This window comes from Lissotriton vulgaris, chromosome 7, assembly GCF_964263255.1.
Source record: "Lissotriton vulgaris chromosome 7, aLisVul1.2, whole genome shotgun sequence".
Taxonomy (NCBI): Eukaryota; Metazoa; Chordata; class Amphibia; order Caudata; family Salamandridae; genus Lissotriton; species Lissotriton vulgaris.
Genome location: NC_141695.1, coordinates 1,399,808,910 through 1,399,830,942, shown reverse-complemented (window position 1 = coordinate 1,399,830,942; position 22,033 = coordinate 1,399,808,910). Strand labels below are relative to the sequence as shown.

Below are 22,033 nucleotides of genomic sequence, written 5' to 3'. Positions count from 1 at the left end.
GGCCTCATAAATCTGCCCCTTAGTATGGTGGGCAGGTTTTACAATAAGGGTATTTTGGGATCATAGAGATTGCATGGTTCAATTTACAATGCAATTTTTCAAACGTATATTCCAACGGGCATAGACGTTTCAGAATAGGTCAAGTATTCCAACACCTCAGTGTGAGTGCCTAGTACCTAGGAGAAATACATTTTGTGTGAAATGGAGTGTCAAATGAAAAACACTAGATTTCCAACAGAGAAATATATTTTTGTGTGGCAAAGGAGAAGCAAAGCTGATCCGATGCAGTGTGCCACCCTCCGAAAAATGTCCTACGGCCAGAGGTGCAGTGGGGGATAGGCTGTGGAGGTGATCTGAGTAGTTGTCTGCTTTTATAGTGTAAGCAAAAACTTTTTTAGAAGTATGGAGATGGTGGAGTTACACCAAGTTACATCCAAGGGGCTCCCCAACCTTCCAAAATAGACCCCAATAGCTACAGCATATACACACACTTTCACAAGAAGCTAGCCCTGCTAGCAGTTAATGTACCTACAACACAGACTCCACAGACACACAAGGATGTCAGCTAAGGGTCTGGGTATGACACACAAGCAACTTTGCAAGAGCAGGCCGGTAGTCATGGCTCTCTTTCTTGCAAGAGGTAAAAAGACCTGTCCAACCACAATAGATTCAACAAGCAAGATTCAACAAGCATTTGCAATGCAATAGGTCTAGCATTTACGAGAGTTTGAGCTATCGCCATTTTAAATGACAATGCCTTTTATTTATGCGTTGTTTTTAAAATAGATAAATAAAAGGTTTTGTCATTTACAATGCCAATAGCTTAAACTCTCGCAAATGTGAGACCTATTGTATTGCAAATGCATTTGGTGCCCGTGCTATAAAACAAATTTAAAACTTTAGGAGAGAGCGTTTCCTGCCTGAAACAGCAGGTAGGACAAACTATTTGAGAAAATACTGCTCGGAGACTGTAATTAAAGCCTACCCAGTAACAACACACGTACCACGGTGTGTCACCATCGGAGGTTAGAAAGTGAGACAAGGCGGTATTCACAAAGTACTACTAAGCCTATGACCAATGAACAGCCACAGTTTACAGTGGACAATGACACAAGCCAATGAAGATATGGAGGCGGGAGTGGGCGGAGCTTCAAGTTCCTACAATACAGCATGCCTCGCAGAGCAGCACATGCGCTGCCCAGACTCGTCCGAAAAAAGAAACACAATCATGTATGTGTCTGTGGCAGCGAAAATGCAATAGGTCTCGCCTTTGATTAAGTTAAAGCCATTTGCTTTGCTAATGGTATTGTATAGCAAAGCAAATGGCTTAAACTTAATGAAAGGTGAGATCTATTGCAGTTTTAATGCTTGTTTGTGCTTGCGAGTTGGTTGGGTAATTTTTCGTTTCAACTTCATTTTCTGAGATCTATTGCCAAGTCGCTTCTAAGGTTAAGCAGAAAGAAATTACTGTAGAAGTGAAGATACAGTTTAACAGGATAGTTTAGGCAGGCGTCTCCAACCGGTAGCTCGCCGAACCTCTGAGAGTAGCTTGCGCTCTATTTAATAATTGAGACGTCATTAAGAAATTTATTTTGTATCCCGTCATTTTCTTTCACAACTATCAGCCCTTACCCGCCCTCACACAAACCAGCTGCTCTGATCGGCTGAAGTGAGCTTAGCTAGGGTGGGGCGGGCTGAAGAACAGGACGTTTTTCCTCCTAGTCATGCGCCACCTGCCTTTTTCAGGTTGGCACCGTGCTTCGCTTTTGTTTTCCGTTTGGGCCTCCTGGAGCAGCTGTGAGTTAGGTGGACCCCTGACCGAGCAGTAGCAGAGTCGGTAACATCGAGCTGCTATGAGGTACCTGGGACCCTGCCGAGCAGTAGCAGAGTTGGTAAAAAGCACTCTGTGCTTGCAAGCCCCTTTTTTTTTAACCTTGTCTGCCACTGTGCTTTAGATTTGCCTTCAGTAATAAAGCGCAGTAGCAGGCAATGTTAAAATGAAAAGTCCTTTCAGGCACTTGGCTGATATCGCTGTGGTAATCAATGTGAAAATGTAAGCTTCTTGTCTGCAGTAATGCACTTTCACTGACTTTACCACACTTTCATTTGTCTTGGCGTAGTAGTCAGTGAAAGCAGATTAGTCTGTGAAAGTGCATGCAAGTACCTTTGATTTTACCAGCGGCTGCCACCGTGCTTTACACATGCATTAGAAATAAAGTGCAGTGACAGCCAACGTAAACATCAAATGTCCTTACAGGTACTGGCCGTTACTACGGTGGCAGCCAACGTTAGGTGCTTGCCTGCACTGCACAGCTTCACATTCATGCAAAGGCAAATATATAGCGTGGTGTAATAATCAGTGAAAGTCTTTCACTGATTACTACACTGCACTATATATTTGCCTTTTTAGGTTTCGACCTGGCGAGGGCACGCAGTGCCCCGCCCAGATCGAAAACTTTTGTCAACAGTATGGATGTTCGGACCGCCTCTGTTTCCCATTGGCTAGCTCCATAAATGGACGCTAGCCATTGGGAGACAGAGGCTGTCAATCACGCTTTCCCGTGAAAACGCGATTCGGGGGCGTTTCTGTGTCTTTTTTTAAGTCCCGCCCTCTCCTCTTCCCATTGGCTGGAATTTTACCTTCCAGCCAATGGGAAGGGGAGAGAGCGAAAAACACGCCCCCGAATCTGCCGGCCGGGACACCCCCGTGACGTCATTCCCCGGGCCGCGCTGTGATTGGCTGCCGGCCCGGGACCTGACTTGTTTGTAACTAGCCTTGGAATCCCGTATTTCTAATTCGAAAGTATTAGAACTGCATGTATCATACATATTGCAATGAATAAACACAGGACTGGATTAACTACCCACACCTGAGGTGTCGCAACTTTCCCTTTCTGGCGTTTGTGAAGGGCCCCTGGTCCTCTCCCAGCCGTGCACCTCTCGCGGTTTAAAAAGGTTAAAGGAAGGGGGCTAGAGACACAGCGGCCTCCGAATAATTGCATTATGTCACCGGGCAGGGCAGAGTTTAAGGCTGTGATGTGAAAAGCACACAGAACGTACTTAATTAGTTCCAATGCCTGGGGCAGGCGGGCCCCTGCGCCGGAATTAGAGGGGGCTTGGTGACTTTGAGCAGACTCCTCCCAGGCCCTACTGCAGTGACTCACAGGCAGGAAAGAGCCCGCAGCAGGGGCCGTAGAGACAGGACAGGAGGCAGAGAGCAGCGCCGGTCCGCACAGAGAACCCAGGAGACCAACCATGGCAGCCCCACCCGCCCTTGCGGCTCTCCTCGCCCTGTGCCTCCTCCGCCCGGGGGCTCTTGGATTTAGCCTGGATGTTGGGAACCCAGCAGTTTACACCGGACCGGAGGGCAGTTATTTTGGATTTTCTGTGGATTTTTACCTCCCGGATCTGCAGAGGTGAGCCTGAATAATAGAAAAGTTGAGCCTGAGGGGGAGTTTTTACTACCCGGTCTGAAAATGCACCCCCCCCCCTGCCAAACTCGCGCTACGGTCTTAAGGGGGCTGGGTGCGGTGGTCAATGTTTCCTGTTCTTTTACGTTGCAGGAAGTCCCAACAGCCTTGTTTCAAATATTGTGAAAATCTGATTACCTCGGGGCTCTGTGAAAAAAAGGAGCGCCCCGCACAGAGCCTGTGTGCCTGTTCTGTGTTGGAATCCCTTGATGGAGGGGGTGGTATGTTCAAATGTTGCACGTCAGAGAACTGCTCCAGGCTGTTTCACGCTGAGTTGGTACTCCCCAGAAGGTTCATTGCAGGCAACTGGGTGTGGATCAAAGTTTAGCCTCTGCAGCTCGCCTGCCACAGGTTGGCTGGGAAGTGAACTTTCCTTGTGCAAGTGGTGTTATCGCAGGCCACGTCTCTTTTGTTCATTCTGGCAAATCCTTGATTTATTATCACGTGTTTGTGGTGGGGCAGAAGGGAGAGTCTCTAAAAATGCTTTTAAGGGAATCGCAACCAGCATGAACTGTATTGTGAACCCCGTGAAAAGGGATGTATACCTGGTTATAGGAGTGCCTTCTATGTGCCGTGTGGGACGAAGCCACTCCCACCAGCATAGTGTTTTGGGGTGGTCCCGTGGTTTCCTTTTGCCTGGTAGGGGTGGGGGCTGGGAATCTCATTTGATGTGCGAGTTTTGGCTCTTGCACCATGTTGTGAGCACGATTACAGCTTTTGAGAGCATTTGGTGACAGGGTGGGACTCCGCTCCCTGATGGAATTAGCAGGTCTGGGAGGCAGCAGCTGCCTCTGAGGATGCAGAGCCGGTGCTTGACACGTGGGTGTAAAAAGTGCCCCCCCTTCCTAGACGGCAAGCTATAACTGTTCTTCCCGTATTTTATTTATTTTAGGTTTTATATAGCGCTAGCTTAACCAGTAGGTATCAGAGCGCTTTACATACATCCTGTAAAAGAACAGATGGAAATTGCTTTACATAGTAGGCAGTAAGGAAGAAAACTAAGGATAAAAAAAATAGCATAAAAAATAAGGTGGTCCCTCTACAGCTGATCGCTTTCCCACTCGTGTGGGCACATCAGCTACCCTGTTCTGTGATGTAATGTCCGTAAGAGTAGCAGTGATGTGGGTAATGTGACTGGTATTGTATGCGGGGGCAGAGACTGGGTGTTATTTGATATGCCTGTGTGGAGTGTGATCTGGGGCACTGGGCTGAAATGCAGCAATGCTGCTGGCTGCACTCTGCTGGGCATCTCGGGGGCGTGGAAATGCAGGCTTCAGACCGGCCTGTGAGCCGGGAGGGAGAGCGGGCTGTGTAAAGCCGGGTCCCGCTTTAAAGTCGGGGGAGGCCCGGCGTGCTCCGAGTCCGAGCCTGAGTAAGCAGACAGGGAGACCGGCCTCGGTTATTGGGTGTAGCAGCTACACCCAACACACTCTCGAAACCGGGGGTGTGGTGCAGACGGTGAACTCTGCGTAGTTTGATATTCGTAGTTTAAGACCTATACCCAGGGAACCGCACTGGACGAGGAAGGGTTTACTGTAAAACCTCTATCGAGGCTTAGGTTGGAAGAGAGCCGGGAGATCCGGGCTGTACCCGATGCAGTGTTTAGGCGAGTCTGTTAGAGTTAAGACTACAAACGGACCCGAGGGACATTGCTGTATTCTCCGGGGCCGTGCCCCCATTCTAGGCTGGAAAACAGCAGGAGCTGCAAGTAGATTTCTTTATAAGTGGGTTTCGCTGCAGCGTTAGTTTATTGTGCTGAAAGTCTGTGCCTCAAAAGACAAATCGCCAATCTGGCGTTGAGAAATCTAGGCTTTCGAGCGTCTCAAGCTTCCGCTCAGTGAAGGCGCTTGAAGAAAGCGCCAAACAAAGGAAAGAGCGGAAAGCCTGAGGCTTCGAGGCCCCTGCGGACCCAGCAAACGGGCCTCTCTGGTATACCGTGGTTCATCGCCACTCGCTCCGACTATACCCAACTCCTCACCACCCGTGTGACCCCCCACACTTTAGTCGCCTCTTTTCTATACACATCTCCCCTATGACTCGTCTCAGCTTGTGGGGATCCCCCTCCCTCTTCGCCTCTCCACCATGTGACGCTTCATGACTGCACATATGACTTTCTGCCGTTAACTTGTACGATGCTCCCGTTCCTTTCTGAAGTTTTCCACTCGCCGACTATGCTATTATCCATCTTTAATGTCCTTTATCCTTGCTTGCATGTTTAATTACCTGTTCCTCCTATTATTTGGATCAGTCGGTCTCTGCCTTGTATTATAAGTTTCCCTCTTTTCACCCCCTTCCACTGCAGTCACTCCCATCTCTGTCTGCACTTTCCAGCTACGCGCCAGGACACTTTACCTCTCGTGTAATCAGTTTACCAATTACCTTGCATGTAAGCAGCAGGCAGCGCCGTGATCTCGCGTTGCTTCCGTGTATGCGTCCATGGCGTGCAGCCTGACATTCCACTGACCTGAGGCGCGATCTGGACAGATGTTTCTGTGGTCTACTTGTTTCTTTTTGCGAAGCACTCCATGAGAGTGCATGTGTGTCCACCTGTTGTCTGTCGTGTACTTTTCTCCCCACTGCTTTCCTCGGTTTCCAGTGTGCTTTTATTTTTCAACTCCGCTTCTCCCCCACCTGCCCTCCATGCTATTTCCCCTACTTGTCCTTCTGTTCTGAATATTTTACTCCTCCTGTCCTTCTTTCACGTCTCACTGCCAAAATATATATTTATTTTTTAATGCCTATTAGCTTTGCCAATGCTTGTTATTGCTTGCTCCCGTCCCTCTCCATTTCCATTTTGCTATTGTTGCTGCATTTCCCTACTCCTCCCGCCTCCCTGTTCGTTATTGTTGCTTGCCTTGTAACTTCGACCCCTCCCCTGTTGTTGTGGCTTACCTGTCCATCTTCCTCACAGACACCCTGGCTCTGTGTATGTGTGTGTGTGGCTCTGCAGGTATGGATGTGTGTAGGACTCTGTGGGTCTGTGTGTTTGTGTGTGGCATTTGCGAGAGATTAAGCTATTGGTATTGTAAATGACAGTGAAAATAATCAAGCGGAAACCGCTTGCCCTCTACGCACTGTTGCGATTCCAACCTGACTGGTTGGCTTCTTTCACACACGTTTTTTACATGAAAACACTTGAAACTTTTTAGTTTTCAAATATTAGATTTTTACTAACATCTCGGTTTTATGAAACATGACATTCACTTAGATATCAGTAAATACCACAAATCCATCAGATTTCAAAAATATCAAAAAATATCTATACACATAAATGTTCATTTCACATCATGAACAATAAAGTTTTTTCTAACATTTTTTGCCCTGCCCAATGCATTTCGGGCCACTTGGCCCTTCCTCAGGGGCGGTACCTGCAATGACACAAAAATACAAAAACTCGGTCACATAAATGTAATCAGGTTCTCCGGTTGCTAAGTTCATAGAATGTCACAGTCATGAGTTTCACTCCTGAATTTCTTAATCAAATAACTGGGTTTTCTAAAGAATTCATGTATGGTCACATGCAACATTATAAGCAAAACAGTACTGAATTGCACACTCACTTGTGTTCGTGAGAAGTAAATGATGGACAAATGAAGCCTCTTGGAACTGAGTAAATGGTAAGAACTTGATCAGTCGTGCTAGGAAAGACATACATCCTCGTTACAAAGTTGAAAATCAGTAGTGTAAATGATACGAACAACGCTAACAGAAAACGCCACTTACTGAAAACACTAAGAGCCACAGCGTGGTACTATCCTAGAAACTGGCTTGAGGCTTTTCCTGAGTAGACGATATCCAAACACGCTCACGTATCTACCTATGCCTTCAGAAACACGCCCGGATAAATCCTAGTAAAAAAGCAACAATCTGACCTGAAGTCTTGCACGATCTGGTCAGTGTTTTGAGTCCTTTTTTTATGATCACTCTTTTGAAACACTTTCGCGTCATAAATACAGGCCGTCGCTTTCAGCCAAGTGTTCGTTTCTATCCATGCACCGGACCCAGGTACCAGTAGAGAGGAAGAGAGATTTCGTGTATTGAAGCATTTGTTGAGAGCGACGCAAGGTACTAGCGCCTCACACATGGTGGAGCAGTTTATGTTTGGAGGGTTGGATGTAGTTGGATTAATGTCGGTGTTTGCGTTGTTTTTCAGTATTTTTGGACTATCGTTAAGAACAGGTAGCATGGGAGAACAACGACCATTTCTGCATTCTGCCACATAAATGAGGTGTGTTCCATGATTTCTTGGATACCGTGTATCTTTGTTAGATATAAAAACGAGGTGTGTGAGCTAGCTATTTAAGTTTCGTCATATTTGTACATCACCGTCCATTCAGGTCAGATTGTTGCTTTTTTACTAGGATTTATCCGGGCGTGTTTCTGAAGGCATAGGTAGATACATGAGCATGTTTGGATATCGTCTACTCAGGAAAAGCCTCAAGCCAGTTTCTAGGATAGTACCACGCTGTGGCTCTTAGTGTTTTCAGTGAGTGGCGTTTTCTGTTAGCGTTGTTCGTATCATTTACACTACTGATTTTCAACTTTGTAACGAGGATGTATGTCTTTCCTAGCACGACTGATCAAGTTCTTACCATTTACTCAGTTCCAAGAGGCTTCATTTGTCCATCATTTACTTCTCACGAACACAAGTGAGTGTGCAATTCAGTACTGTTTTGCTTATAATGTTGCATGTGACCATACATGAATTCTTTAGAAAACCCAGTTATTTGATTAAGAAATTCAGGAGTGAAACTCATGACTGTGACATTCTATGAACTTAGCAACCGGAGAACCTGATTACATTTATGTGACCGAGTTTTTGTATTTTTGTGTCATTGCAGGTACCGCCCCTGAGGAAGGGCCAAGTGGCCCGAAATGCATTGGGCAGGGCAAAAAATGTTAGAAAAAACTTTATTGTTCATGATGTGAAATGAACATTTATGTGTATAGATATTTTTTGATATTTTTGAAATCTGATGGATTTGTGGTATTTACTGATATCTAAGTGAATGTCATGTTTCATAAAACCGAGATGTTAGTAAAAATCTAATATTTGAAAACTAAAAAGTTTCAAGTGTTTTCATGTAAAAAACGTGTGTGAAAGAAGCCAACCAGTCAGGTTGGAATCGCAACAGTGCGTAGAGGGCAAGCGGTTTCCGCTTGATTATTTTCATGTTTAGTTATTGGCGCAAGATGAACATTGCGTCTTCCTCCACAGCACGCGTAATTGATTGATGTTTACCATTCAACGATGAGTGTTTATTTGTCATATTATTAGGAGTGCCTCTCCCATTACTAATTACTGTATTGTAAATGACAGTGCCATTTATTTATCTGTTTTGAAAATCAACACACAAATAAAAATGTTGTCATTTACAATGCCAATAGGTCTAACTTTTGCAAAGGCGAAACCGTTGCATTGTAAATGCTTGTTGTAACTGTGACAGCTGTTACCAGGCCTGGTTTAGATTAGCATGCACGGACCTTTGATTTAACATTGGCTGCCACAGTGCTGTACATTTGCCTTAACAGTAATAAAGCACAGTGGCATCGGACGTTCAAATTAAAAGTCCTTGCATGCTGCTACTGAGCTTTAAATCTTCGGTGGCATCCAACACAAAGAATCCAAGGTGCTTACCTGCACTGAACTGATTTCACAATCAAGCAAAGGTAAAAATATAGTGCCGTGAAGTAATCAGTAAAAGGCAGGGCCTAACTGGGAACAATAATTCGCTTTGGCAAAGTGCTCCCCCCCCCCCACCAGTGGAGGTTGGTGGTGCGACCGAGCTCTTTGCCGGGGCCGGTTTTCGACCGATTTTGTTACAGGGCGATTTTGCAGCTATGCTGCAAAAACGGCCTTGTAACAAAAACGGCCCCCAGGGGCCCAAAACCGGCCCCCACCCTTGCGGCGCACCGGGGGATCACCAGGTGTCCGCAAAGGCCAGTCCGGCCCTGGTGAAAGGAATGTCACTGATTTCCACACTTATAATTGTCTTTGCATGACTGTGAAAGCAGTTCAGACTCAGAGCTTGCACAGACCTTTGATTTTAACATCTGCTGCCACTGTGCTTTAACATTTGCCTTAACAGTAATAAAGCACAGCGGCAGCTGACCTTCAAATTAAAAGTCCATGCATGTACTGTGATGCTAGGGCGGCGTGACCTATGCCACCGGGTGCTAACTTCATGTGGGGCGCCAAAATGATAGAAAAGCACCTGCTACCGTTCCTGGCCTCCAACAAATTCCAGCCAATAATAAAAATGTCAAACTGGATGATGAATGTACTCCATGGAAATGGAGAGAGCGAGAGAGATCGTTTGTGTAATAATCTGTAAACTTGCAAAGGAAGTTTTTACTCACTGTAAGGTAGAACAGAGGGTTAATACGCATGCTGCAAAGAAGGTGCAGATCACAAAGTGCATATATAGCGTAATGTAAATAGGTCAGTGGCTTACTACTTTTGTCAGAGAGACCATATTGTTGCAAGCTCTTTCGAAGTTAAAATCCTAAAGTAGAACAGTGAGCAGGAAACTCATCAAAGAGCTGCATGAAAACTGCAAGGTATAGGCTGGCTGCTGGGCCGTTATGATTTGCCCCATCTATTGCAAAAAAGCCTTTCACTGATTACTACACTGCGCTATATATGTGCCTTATGTCGCCTGCCACGCCGCTTTATATCCTCATCCAATAGTAAAGCGCAGTGGCAGCCAAGGTTGAAATTAAAGGGCCTCACACGCGCTGTCCCATTTTTGTAATTAAAATGAGGTGCACGTTGAAAATGAGACGGTCAGACTGGGGCCAGCTAGAACAGTACTCGCACCTTCAGCATTATTGAAAGTACGTTTTTGAAAAAGGTAGGTCTGCGCCTCTTCCTTTGCAAATTTTCCTTCTGCTACACGTGTCAACAGGCAGAAGCAGGGCATTGTCACAATTCAAAGAACGAGTCCCTTTGATGGGTTTTGTCTTGTTCTACTCTGCGTTTTCAGTCCCAGACTGCAAAATTGCAAAATTCATGCCACAGAAAGGGAGAATGTCAGAAGGGAAAATAAATGTTGACCTCCCAATCTCCTACATTTGCAGTAAGGCACCAGCAATTGGGAATGAGTTTATGTAGGTAGGAGACCCATCAAAGATTTTGTTAGAGGTGGGCTAACCTATCAATTAACAGGTAGAGCAGAAGGGTTTTTGAGGTTGATGATGACAAGTAAAACACATTCAAATATTCACTGTCGGCCCTTGACATTTTGAGCAGGTGCAGCACCATTTCTAGAATTGTACATAGTCACAGACATATTGATGCAAGCACATTCAAAAAAAGTTGTTGAAGAAGTTGACACACGTGTGCCTTGAGGTGTGTAGCGATTGAACACAGTGGGCAGCTGTACTGTTAGTGAATGACTTTTGAGAAAATGGGTATGTGCTTACTGTAGGACAGGGTGGTGCAGAGAAAATGCTGCCATCTGAAATCTGTGCAGTGCAGCACAAAGTGTGAGAACATAATTGAGTTAAACGAAAACTAGACTGCAAAGTAAACCATTGTAAAGTAGACTACATTTTGATGTAAAAAAAGCTGCCAAGAGAGTGGAGTTGGACTACTGGAGGTAGAAGGCTGGGCAGAGAGTGCAAAGCCTAGCAGACAGTGTGTTGCTGAATAGGGTGAAGAACTATGCATTTTCTGGAAATGGACTATGCAGAGTTAAAGCATGTTATAATTGAGTGAAATGCTTTATATATCAGGGGTCGGAAAAAATGTGCAAGTTGCTTGGGGTTTTGTAGCTCACGACAATTTTCATTGACCAGAAGTAGCTCTCACAACACAAAAGGTTGGAGACCCCTGGTGTAGAGCCAAAGCCACCTGGATGCAAAGACACAAATAATCAAAGAAAAAAAGACACAAAGCAGTAGTAGAGGGCCAGATGGAGCGATGAAGAAGAGGGAAGGTATTAGCAGTGACAAGGAAAGGGACCAGGTTCAATTGGTGCGGCAGAGATGCATATATAAGGCCGGTGACAGATAACATGCAAGCTGGCAGGATAAAGGGTTGTCATCCGGCGTGGAGGGCCCGGTCTTCTCGGCCTTCATGAAGTGTTACCTTGAATCCCACATTCGTGGGCTGGAGACAGGCTGCTCAGCCGATGCGAGGCCCTCTGGGAATGGGAACGCCAAGGGCTGAGGATTAGAGGGGTAAATCTAGACCTCGCTAGTCTTTACTCCAGTTCCCCTAGGGCTCCAACAGTGGCTTACACTTGACTCTCTCTACCTATATCCTCACACCAATTACTAATCATCTTTCTGTCACCGTTCGTGGATTGTGGGTCACGGTTCCCCCCACACCATAGCTAGAGTTGTCCTTATTGTCAAGGCTGATACAATTTTTGGCGTTTACGTTGTTCTGTTAATTGTGGACGTCTTGAGGTGATCCCCTTATTCTCACAGTACCTGCACGTACAAATATTTGCATAATCCCTATATATATATATATATATATATATATATATATATATATATATATATATATATATATTCACTAAAAAAACATAGGTTTCAGCCACGTTATAGTTAGGAATTAGCATTTAAAAAACCTTGCAAATTCACTGAAAAAACCATAGGTTTCTCACATGTTATAGTTAGCTGGACAATTCACTCATACAAAACCATTGAAATTCCTCCGTTATAGTTAGTTCAGCTAACTATAACTCGCGCGCCCGCAATGCACTGCTGATGATGTCACATATTACATCACTCATGACATGGTCAGTGACATCACTCATGACATCACTGATGACATCTCAAATGACATCACTGATGACATCATCCTTGTGAGAGTGGCAGACCTCCCCTCACCCTAATATAACCTTTGATACAAACATTCAAAAACAATTCCTATTCAATCCTGAGGTTCCCTGTGAGCCAACTAGCCCACCAGGTATACCTCCAGTATGCGCCAGGCAGAGAGGTGTTCAAAGGGCACGTCCCCTTTTTACAACAATCTGCAACACAGCTCTGTGGCGCTTACTGGAGATACCTGTTGGACTAGTTGCCCCCTAGGGGACCTCTAGATTGAAGAGGAATTTAGTCCCTAAATTAAAACGCACCACAGGGCATGTTTGCACTCACATCACCTCAAGCCCCGCCCCCTACCTTCACCACTGTGCAAACGCGCCCTGTAGCGTGTTCTAAGTTGGGGGATTAAGTCCCCTTGCATACTGGGGGTCCCTGGGGGCCAGCTAGACCACCAGTAACCTCCAGTATGCACCAGGGGACCTTCAGTATGCAAGGGGAATTAGTTCCCCCTCTGCAAACACGCAAGGGGACTGCGTTACAGAGAGGTGTAAAAAGGGGTGTGGCCGCATTACACCTCTCTGCAAGTCATCCCCCTGTCGCATACTGGATGTTCTTGGTAGGCTAGTTGGCCCCAGGAATCTCCAGTATGCAAGGGGAATTAGTTCCCCCTCTGCAAACGTGCCAGGGGGCTGCGTTGCAGAGAGGTGTAATGAGGCCACACCCCTTTTTACACCTCTCTGCAACGCAGCCCCCTGGAGCCTAGTGGAGGTTCCTGGTGGGCTAGTTGACCCCCAGGGACCCCCAGTATGCAAGGGGACTTAATCCCCCAACTTAGAACATGCTACAGGGTGTGTGTGCACAGTGGTGAAGGTAGGGGGCGGGGCTTGAGGTGATGTGAGTGCAAACATGCCCTGTGGCGTGTTTTAAGTTGGGGAATTAATTCCTCTTCAATCCAGAGGTCCCCTAGGGGGCAACTAGCCTAACAGGTATCTCCAGTAAGCGCAATGGAGCTATGTTGCAGAGGGTTTTAAAAAGGGGGCGTGCCTCCTGAACACCTCTCTGCAACACAGCTGCCTCGCGCTTACTGGAGGTACCTGGTGGGCGAGTTGGCTCACAGGGGACCTCAGGATTGAAGAGGAATTAATTCCCCAATCTTTAACGCGCCACAGGGCGTGTTTGCACACGTTACCTCAGGCCCCGCCCCCTTCCTTCACTATTGAGCAAAATATTCCTGTAAAATCAGCCGAACTATGAATTCCGATTTACTCACCTGTTATCACAAGAAACGTCAGTGCTGCATCTTTAAGCGCACTACTGATCCTAAAAAGTAATTCTAACCATACTTACAGTAACTTGAATTTCCTTCCATAAAATCAGCCGAACTACGAATTCCGATTTACTCATCTGTTATCAGGAGAGACCTCAGTGCTGAATCTTTCAGCCCACTACTGATCCTGAAAAGTATTTCTAATTGTAGTTACAGTAACTTGAATTTCCTTCCAAATGCTAACATTGACTGGTTTCACTTGGAAATTTTTCTAAGTGTGGAGTTTTAAACTTTAAAAAATTCCTCAAAAATCAGTCGAACTACGAATTCCAATTTACTCACCTGTTATCAGGAGATACCTCAGTGCTGCATCTTTCAGCTCACTACTATTCCTGAAAAGTAAATTTAACTGTACTTACCAGTAACTTGAATTTCCTTCCATAGGATATCATTGCCTGCTACATAAAATTTATATAAATTAAAAAAATATTTAAAAAATATATTACAATTTCAATATTTTTAAAAACCTTTCTTTTTCAATTTATATTAAAAATATGTAATGTAATTTAAAAAATACAATATCTAAAAATAAATACTTTGAAACAATGTAGTAAATTAGTATAAAAAATATAACAATTGATACATTTAAAAATGATCATTTACAAAACCTTTGAAATTCACTGAAAAATCCATAGGTTTCAGCCACGTTATTGTTAGGATTTAGCATTTAAAAAACCTTTGAAATTCACTGAAAAAACCATAGGTTTCAGCCACGTTATAGTTAGGAATTAGCATTTAAAAAACCTTACAAATTCACTGAAAAACCATAGGTTTCACACATGTTATAGTTGGCTGGACATTTCACTCATACAAAACCATTGAAATCCCCCGTTATAGTTAGTTCAGCTAACTATAACTCACGCGCCCGTAATGCACTGCTGATGATGTCACATATTACATCACTCATGACATGGTCAGTGACATCACTCATGACATCACTGATGACATCTCAAATGACATCACTGATGACATCATCTTTGTGAAAGAGTGGCAGACCTCCTCTCACCCTAATACAATGTTTGATACACACACATAAAATAGAACCTATTTTTTTTTTAAAAATGGAGATACCAATACCAGTTAGAACAACCTATTCAGTAATTCCAAAATCTACATACACATCCACTCATTCAGCAATAGTTCTATATAGTCACTCATACATGTACTCACTCATCATATGTTCTCATACACCTATACATCCTGTTACACACCTAAACTTATACATAGAGTTATTCACACATATACTCACACATGCAAATAAACTATCAAACATCCATTTACCTGTATATACAGCTCTACACACACCACTACACTTCTTTCTACAGAAACGTACACATACTTACTCTCTTAAACAATCAGTTACAGAAATACATACTTATTTATGCAGGAACTCTTCCCATCTGTCACTGTCATATATCCTTACTTATATATACATCAATACTCACATATACAAGTTTAAAACATATGTACTTAATAATAAAGACACTATTGAGGCAGTCATTCACTCACTAACTAACATACACACACTCATTCACCGATACATACACACACTCTTTCACCGATACAGTCCTGCACACATGCTGTCTTCAAAACACATACAAACAGTGAGTCAGTCATTCATGCATCTGTGTGCTAAGTAATACCCCCACCAAACCATACAGACACTCATTCTGATACTCAAAAAAACAACAAATAACCCATATAGACACTCATGTAGCTACTCACTAACCCATGCAGCCACTTATACACAAAGTGAGACACTGATACAGATATTTACATATTTAAACATTACTCGCTAATACATGTATTCACTAAGATATACTTAATAAGTCAGTTATATAATCAATTTAACAAAAAAAACATTTAGACACGTATTTACCCATTTATTCTTTCATCAACCTTTAGATATACATATATAAAAATATTTATTTTTCAGAAAGACACACATTCACTGGATGATGTCATCAGTGATGTCATTTGAGATGTCATGAGTGATGTCATGAGTGATGTCACTGGCCATGTCATGAGTGATGTAATATGTGCCGTCATCAGCAGTGCATTGCGGGCACGCGAGTTATAGTTAGCTGAACTATAACGGGGGAATTTCAACGGTTTTGTATGAGTGAAATGTCCAGCTAACTATAACATGTGTGAAACCTATGGTTTTTTCAGTGATTATATATATATATATATATATATATATATATATATATATATATATATATATATATATATATATATATATTACCTACTGGCGGTCGCCAGTAGGTAGTTATAGTTAGGATTTTTTTCAATGTTAAATCTCAAAATTCTATTTGGAATAACTTTGGCACCGGTTGACGAATCTGCCTGAAAATTTCATGAAAATGGCCTCGTCGAGCTCCGGTCCTTCCCTGAAAGTTTGGGGGGGATACAATAAGCGGGGGCCGAGATAAAAGGGGGGTCCCAAAACGCGTTTTCCCCATGTTAATTTCCATAGGGCGGTCGATTTCACTTTTAGCCCGAACGGCTGAATGGATTTACACCAAACTTGGCAAAATTGTAGGGACTGGTAGCCCGATGTGCCTTTGCTATGTCTCAAGATATGTGCTCCAGTGGATTTTGAGTAATTTAGGTTCCAAAAAATATATATATCTATAGCAGCGCACCGGTGCGCTCACCAGGGAGCGCTCCGGGCGCGTGACGCAAGGTGCGCATGGAAAGGTGATTGGCTCTCGGGTGTCTGTAAACATTCGAAACAGTCCAGAGCGGTCGCCATCTTGTGTCTCGGTAAAATCGAGACATAAGAGGTGGCTAAAACAAAGTGGGAACTGACCATAAGGCGTCAGGGATAGACCCCTTTGACCCCCTAGGTTTGATGTGGGGGCTATAAAAGGGCCCCGCGGGGCATTTAAAATATTTTTTTTTTTTTCGTTTTGCGCGGGGGAAGCGCCCGGTGCGCGCACCGGGGAGCGGCCCGGGGAGCGTACTATGAGGAAAAAAGGTGACAGAGTTTTTAAAAAATGAAGTTTGGATTTAGAAATTGGAGGTAGTTCTAAAAAGAACTTTTTTTTTTCTTCTTTTTGTTGTTTTATATTTTTTTTGTGTTTTTTGAACTTTTTGAACTTTTTTGGGCTTTTCAAAACAGTTTTATATTTTTTTTGTATTTTTTTAGGGGGAGAAACAAAAAAAGGGAATTGAAACTGGCTCAACTGGAGCAAAAAAACAAAAAACCCAAAAAATTACTTCTTTTTGGGGCACTTGTGATTATCACCTGCAAGGACGATGAGTTTCACACTTTGTTCCCCATAGGAGATAAGCTTGCCACAAGCAGTGCAAGTAATTTTAAAATCAGCAAATCTCGGCTGAATGCAAGGCATCACCTCGGATGTTTCTGGTTCCGAGGAAGTGGGTTGGTTTCTTTGGGAGGGGGTCCTTGATGAATGGGGGAGGTTACTGGCCAGTTCCCGGAACTCTGCACGAGAGTAGTTGTTTGGATGCTTTCTTGTCATGTGCCGAATCATGGTATAGTTACCAAAAGAATATTTCTTATTTGGGTTGCCCCGTGAAAGTTCATCATTGCAGATGAGGCAAGTCACTTTGGGCGCATTCACCTTTTTTTTCCCCTCTGGAATTGAAAAAAACTGCCAAATAAAGTGTGGTTTGGGTTTGTAAGGTGTATTTTCTTCTGGCAGCCATCTTCTTCTCCCCTCCTCCTCTTCCTCTTCCTCTTCCTCCTCCTGTTCTTGACCACCAATATAATTTGGAGCTGGTCCTCTTGGTTGTTGTGGTGGTGGTGGTGGGGCAGATGCACCAGCTGATGCTACTAATGAAGCCATTATTTAGAGCAAAAAAGTAGACAGAGCAACAAACAGGTCTTCCTCAGTCAAAGGACAAAGTCAGAATAAGGAAAAAAGGTGGGGTCTTTCATCATTTAGAAAAAAAAACTGTCCTGAACCAATGAGAAGTGTTATTTTCAGGTCACAAGACCAGGGGCTTCATCATTATGAAACCAAAACTGTTATGAACCAATGAAAAGTGTTATTTTCTGCTCACATGACCCGACGCGCTTACGCTACGCGCCCGGGGCGCGCCCGGGGGCGCGCCCCGGGTCGCGCAGCATAAGCGCGTCGGAAGTTTACGTTGTGCGATCGTATTCGCTCGAGTACTTCCGGGTGCGCTTACGCCGTGCGTATCACGCGGTCGCGGCTACGCGATACGTCACGATCATGTTTTCGTTTGCGATATTGGCGTTCACGGGGCGCTCCCCGGAGCGCGCCCCGGGGCGCTTTGTAAAAATACGCTTTTCTGGGCGCTCCCCGGGGCGCGCTCCGGGAGCGCTCCCCAAAATAATTAAAAAAAAAAAATTGGGATAATTGTAGGGACAGGTAGCCCTATTCTGAAGTGGTTTGTAAAAAACATTAACTTTAGAAAAATATGTATTGTGCTACATTGGGCTTAATATATGTTAGAGCCAAAATGTAGCCCAAATGTAGCCCAAAGTAGCCCAATGTAGCCCAAAGATGGCCACCAGAGATCAAAAATTGAAAATGTAGCCCAAAATTCAACTAGATGTAGCCCAACTGTAGCCCAATGAGAGAATGTACCAGAGTGTTAAAAAGAACAACTAGAGTGCTAACAGTCTTATTTATAAAGTGAAACTTATAGTTAGGAATTAGCATTAAAAAAACCTTTGAAATTCACTGAAAAAACCATAGGTTTCACACCAGTTATAGTTAGGAATTAGCATTTAAAAAACCTATTAAATTCACTGAAAAAACCATAGGTTTCACACCAGTTATAGTTAGGAATTAGCATTTAAAAAACCTATTAAATTCACTGAAAAAACCATAGGTTTCACACCAGTTATAGTTAGCTGGAAATTTTACTGATATAAAACCATTGAAATTCCCACGTTATAGTTAGTCGGACTCACTATAACTTGCGTGTGCAATGCACTGCTGATGACATCACATATTACATCACTCATGACATGCTCAGTGACATCACTCATGACATCACTGATGACAACATCCTTGTGACACAGTGACAGACCTCCTTTCACTGTAAAGTAACCTTTGAAACACATATTCAAAAATAGAAACTAACATTAACAAAAAAGTGGATATACCCATACCAGTTACAACAACCAATTCAGTAATTTCACCATCTATATACAAATTCACACATTCACCAACAGTTTTATGTATTCACTCATACATATACTCACTCATCATATGTAGTGATACCCCTATTCATTCTGTTACACACCGACAGTCATCAAAAACTTACTCATACATATACTCACACATGCAAATAAACTAATAAACATCCATTTATTTGCATATACAACTATACACACATTAGCACATTACTTCTAAGGAAACTTGCACATACTTACTCTCTTAAACAATCACTTATAGAAACACATACTTATTTAAACAGGAACTCTTTCAATCTCTCTCACATATACTCACTTATATACATCAATTCTCATATATACAAGATTAAAACATATGTAGTTACTCATAAAGACACTAGTGAGAGAGGCATTCACTCTCTAACACACACATATACACACTCATCCACCCATACAATCCTACACAAATGCTGTCTTCAAAACACATACAAACAATGAGTCAGTCATTGATGCATCTATGTGCTAAGTAACAGCCCCACCAAACCATACAGACACTCATACTGATACTAAAAAAGCATCTAATAACCCATATACACACACATGTAGCTACTCACCAACCCATGCAGCCACTTATACACAAAGTAAAACACTGATACATATATTTAAATATTTAAACATTACTCGCTAATATATGTATTCACTAAGATACACTTAATAAGCCAGTTAACCAATCAATTTTTTTTAAAAAAACATCCATTTAGACACTTATTTAAACATTTATTCTTCCATCGACCTTAACATATACATATATAAAATATATTTATTTTTCAGAAAGACACACATTCACTGGACGATGTCATGAGTGATGTCATTTGAGATGTCATCAGTGATGTCATGAGTGATGTCACTGACCATGTCATGAGTGATGTAATATGTGATGTCATCAGCAGTGCATTGCACGCGCAAGTTATAGTGAGTCCGACTAACTATAACGTGGGAATTTCAATGGTTTTATATCAGTAAAATTTCCAGCTAACTATAACTGGTGTGAAACCTATGGTTTTTTCAGTGAATTTAATAGGTTTTTTAAATGCTAATTCCTAACTATAACTGGTGTGAAACCTATGGTTTTTTCAGTGAATATATATATATATATATATATATTACCTACTGGCGGTCGCCAGTAGGTAGTTATAGTTAGGATTTTTTTCAATGTTAAATCTCAAAATTCTATTTGGAATAACTTTGGCACCGGTTGACGAATCTGCCTGAAAATTTCCTAAAAATGGCCTCGTCAAGCTCCGGTTCTTCCTTGAAAGTTTGGGGGGGATACGTCAAGCGGGGGCCGAGATAAAAGGGGGGTCCCAAAACGCGTTTTCCCCATGTTACTTTCCATAGGGCGGTCGATTTCACTTTTAGCTCGAACGGCTGAATGGATTTCCATCAAACTTGGCAAAATTGTAGGGACTGGTAGCCCGATGTGCCTTTGCTATGTCTCAAGATATGTGCTCCAGTGGATTTTGAGTAATTTAGGTTCAAAAAAATATATATATCTATAGGCGCTCTCCGGTGCGCGCACCGGAGTGCGCTCCTGGCGCGACACGCGACTTGTGCGCAGAAAGCTGATTGGCTCTTGGGTGTCTGTAAACATTCTAAACAGTCTGGAGCGGCCGCCATCTTGTGTCTCGGTAAAATCGAGACACAAGGGGTTTGAAAAAAAAAGGGGCAAATGACCATAAGGGGGAAGAGTAGACCCTCTCTGACCCCCTAGGTTTGATGTGGGGGCTAAAATAGGGTCCTGCGGGGCATGGTACGCGCACCGGGAAGCGAAGCACGGGGAAAATCCAGGACCATATTTATGAAGGCCTTGCGCTGCCAGTTTTGCGCCGCCTGTGCGTCAATTTTTGTGACGCACCAGCGGTGTAAAAAAATGCGCATTGTTACGCTATATTTAAAAAGTGACGCATCTATCTAGATGCGTCACTTTTTAAATATAGTGCAACGAGGCACATTTTTTTACACTGCTGGTGCGATGCGTCACTTTTCTGTGCGCACTCCTTATGACATTCCAGATGTGTCATATTTAATGTATGACGAATCATGTTGCAAGGAGTTACAGATACGTCAGTATTTCTGACATATCTGTAAACATAAAAGTGACGCAAGGCAGGCGCAAGATTTTGACGCAACAGCATCCTAAAAGTGACGCAGAGAAATCTCATAGATTTCAGTACGTCGTTATTACCAAGCTTTTTGCGGGGGAATGCCCCCTCTGCATACATTATACCTGACGCAGATATAATGTGGCGCAGAGTTTAAAAAAGTGACCCATGTACCTAGATGCGTCACTTTTTAAAAATAGCGTCAGGTATAATGCATGCAGAGGGGGTGTTCCCCCGCAAAAAGCTTGGTAATAACGACGCAGTGAAATCTTTGAGATTTCACTGCGTCACTTTTAGGATGCTGTTGCGTCAAAATCTTGCGCCTGCTTCACAGCAGACCTTTCACATGGTGCTTTTTCCATGTGAAAGGACACATTACTGGAGTTGCGTCACTTTTGTGACGCACTCCAGCAATGCGTTACTTGGAATGTCATAAGGAGTGCGCACAGAAAAGTGACGCATCGCACCAGTGGTGTAAAAAAATGCGCCTCGTTGCGCTATATTTAAAAAGTGACGCATCTAGGTAGATGGGTCACTTTTTAAAATCAAGCGCCACATTATATCTGCGTCAGGTATAATGCATGCAGAGGGGGTGTCCCCCCGCAAAAAGCTTTGTAATAGCGACGCAGTGAAGTCTTTGAGATTTCACTGCGTCACTTTTAGGATGCTGTTGCGTCAAAATCTTGCGCCTGCTTCACAGCAGACCTTTCACATGGTGCTTTTTCCATGTGAAAGGACACATTACTGGAGTTGCGTCACTTTTGTGACGCACTCCAGCAATGCGTTACTTTAGTGTTTACAGATACGTCAGAAATACTGACATATCTGTAACTCCTTGCGACATGATTCCTCATACATTAAATATGACATATCTGGAATGTCATAAGGAGTGCGCACAGAAAAGTGACGCATTGTACCAGTGGTGTAAAAAAATGCGCCTCGTTGCGCTATATTTAAAAAGTGACGCATCTAGGTAGATGGGTCACTTTTTAAAATCAAGCGCCACATTATATCTGCGTCAGGTATAATGCATGCAGAGGGGGTGTTCCCCCGCAAAAAGCTTTGTAATAGCGACGCAGTGAAGTCTTTGAGATTTCACTGCGTCACTTTTAGGATGCTGTTGCGTCAAAATCTTGCGCCTGCTTCACAGCAGACCTTTCACATGGTGCTT

At 43.4% G+C, this 22,033-nt stretch overlaps 1 protein-coding gene across 1 annotated transcript in view; it reads left to right on the top strand.

Annotated features, from left to right (window-relative positions):
* The window catches only part of LOC147705719 (sulfotransferase 1 family member D1-like), a 319,319-nt gene that overhangs the window by 73,371 nt on the left and 223,915 nt on the right, over nt 1–22,033 (top strand). The window lies entirely within an intron of this gene.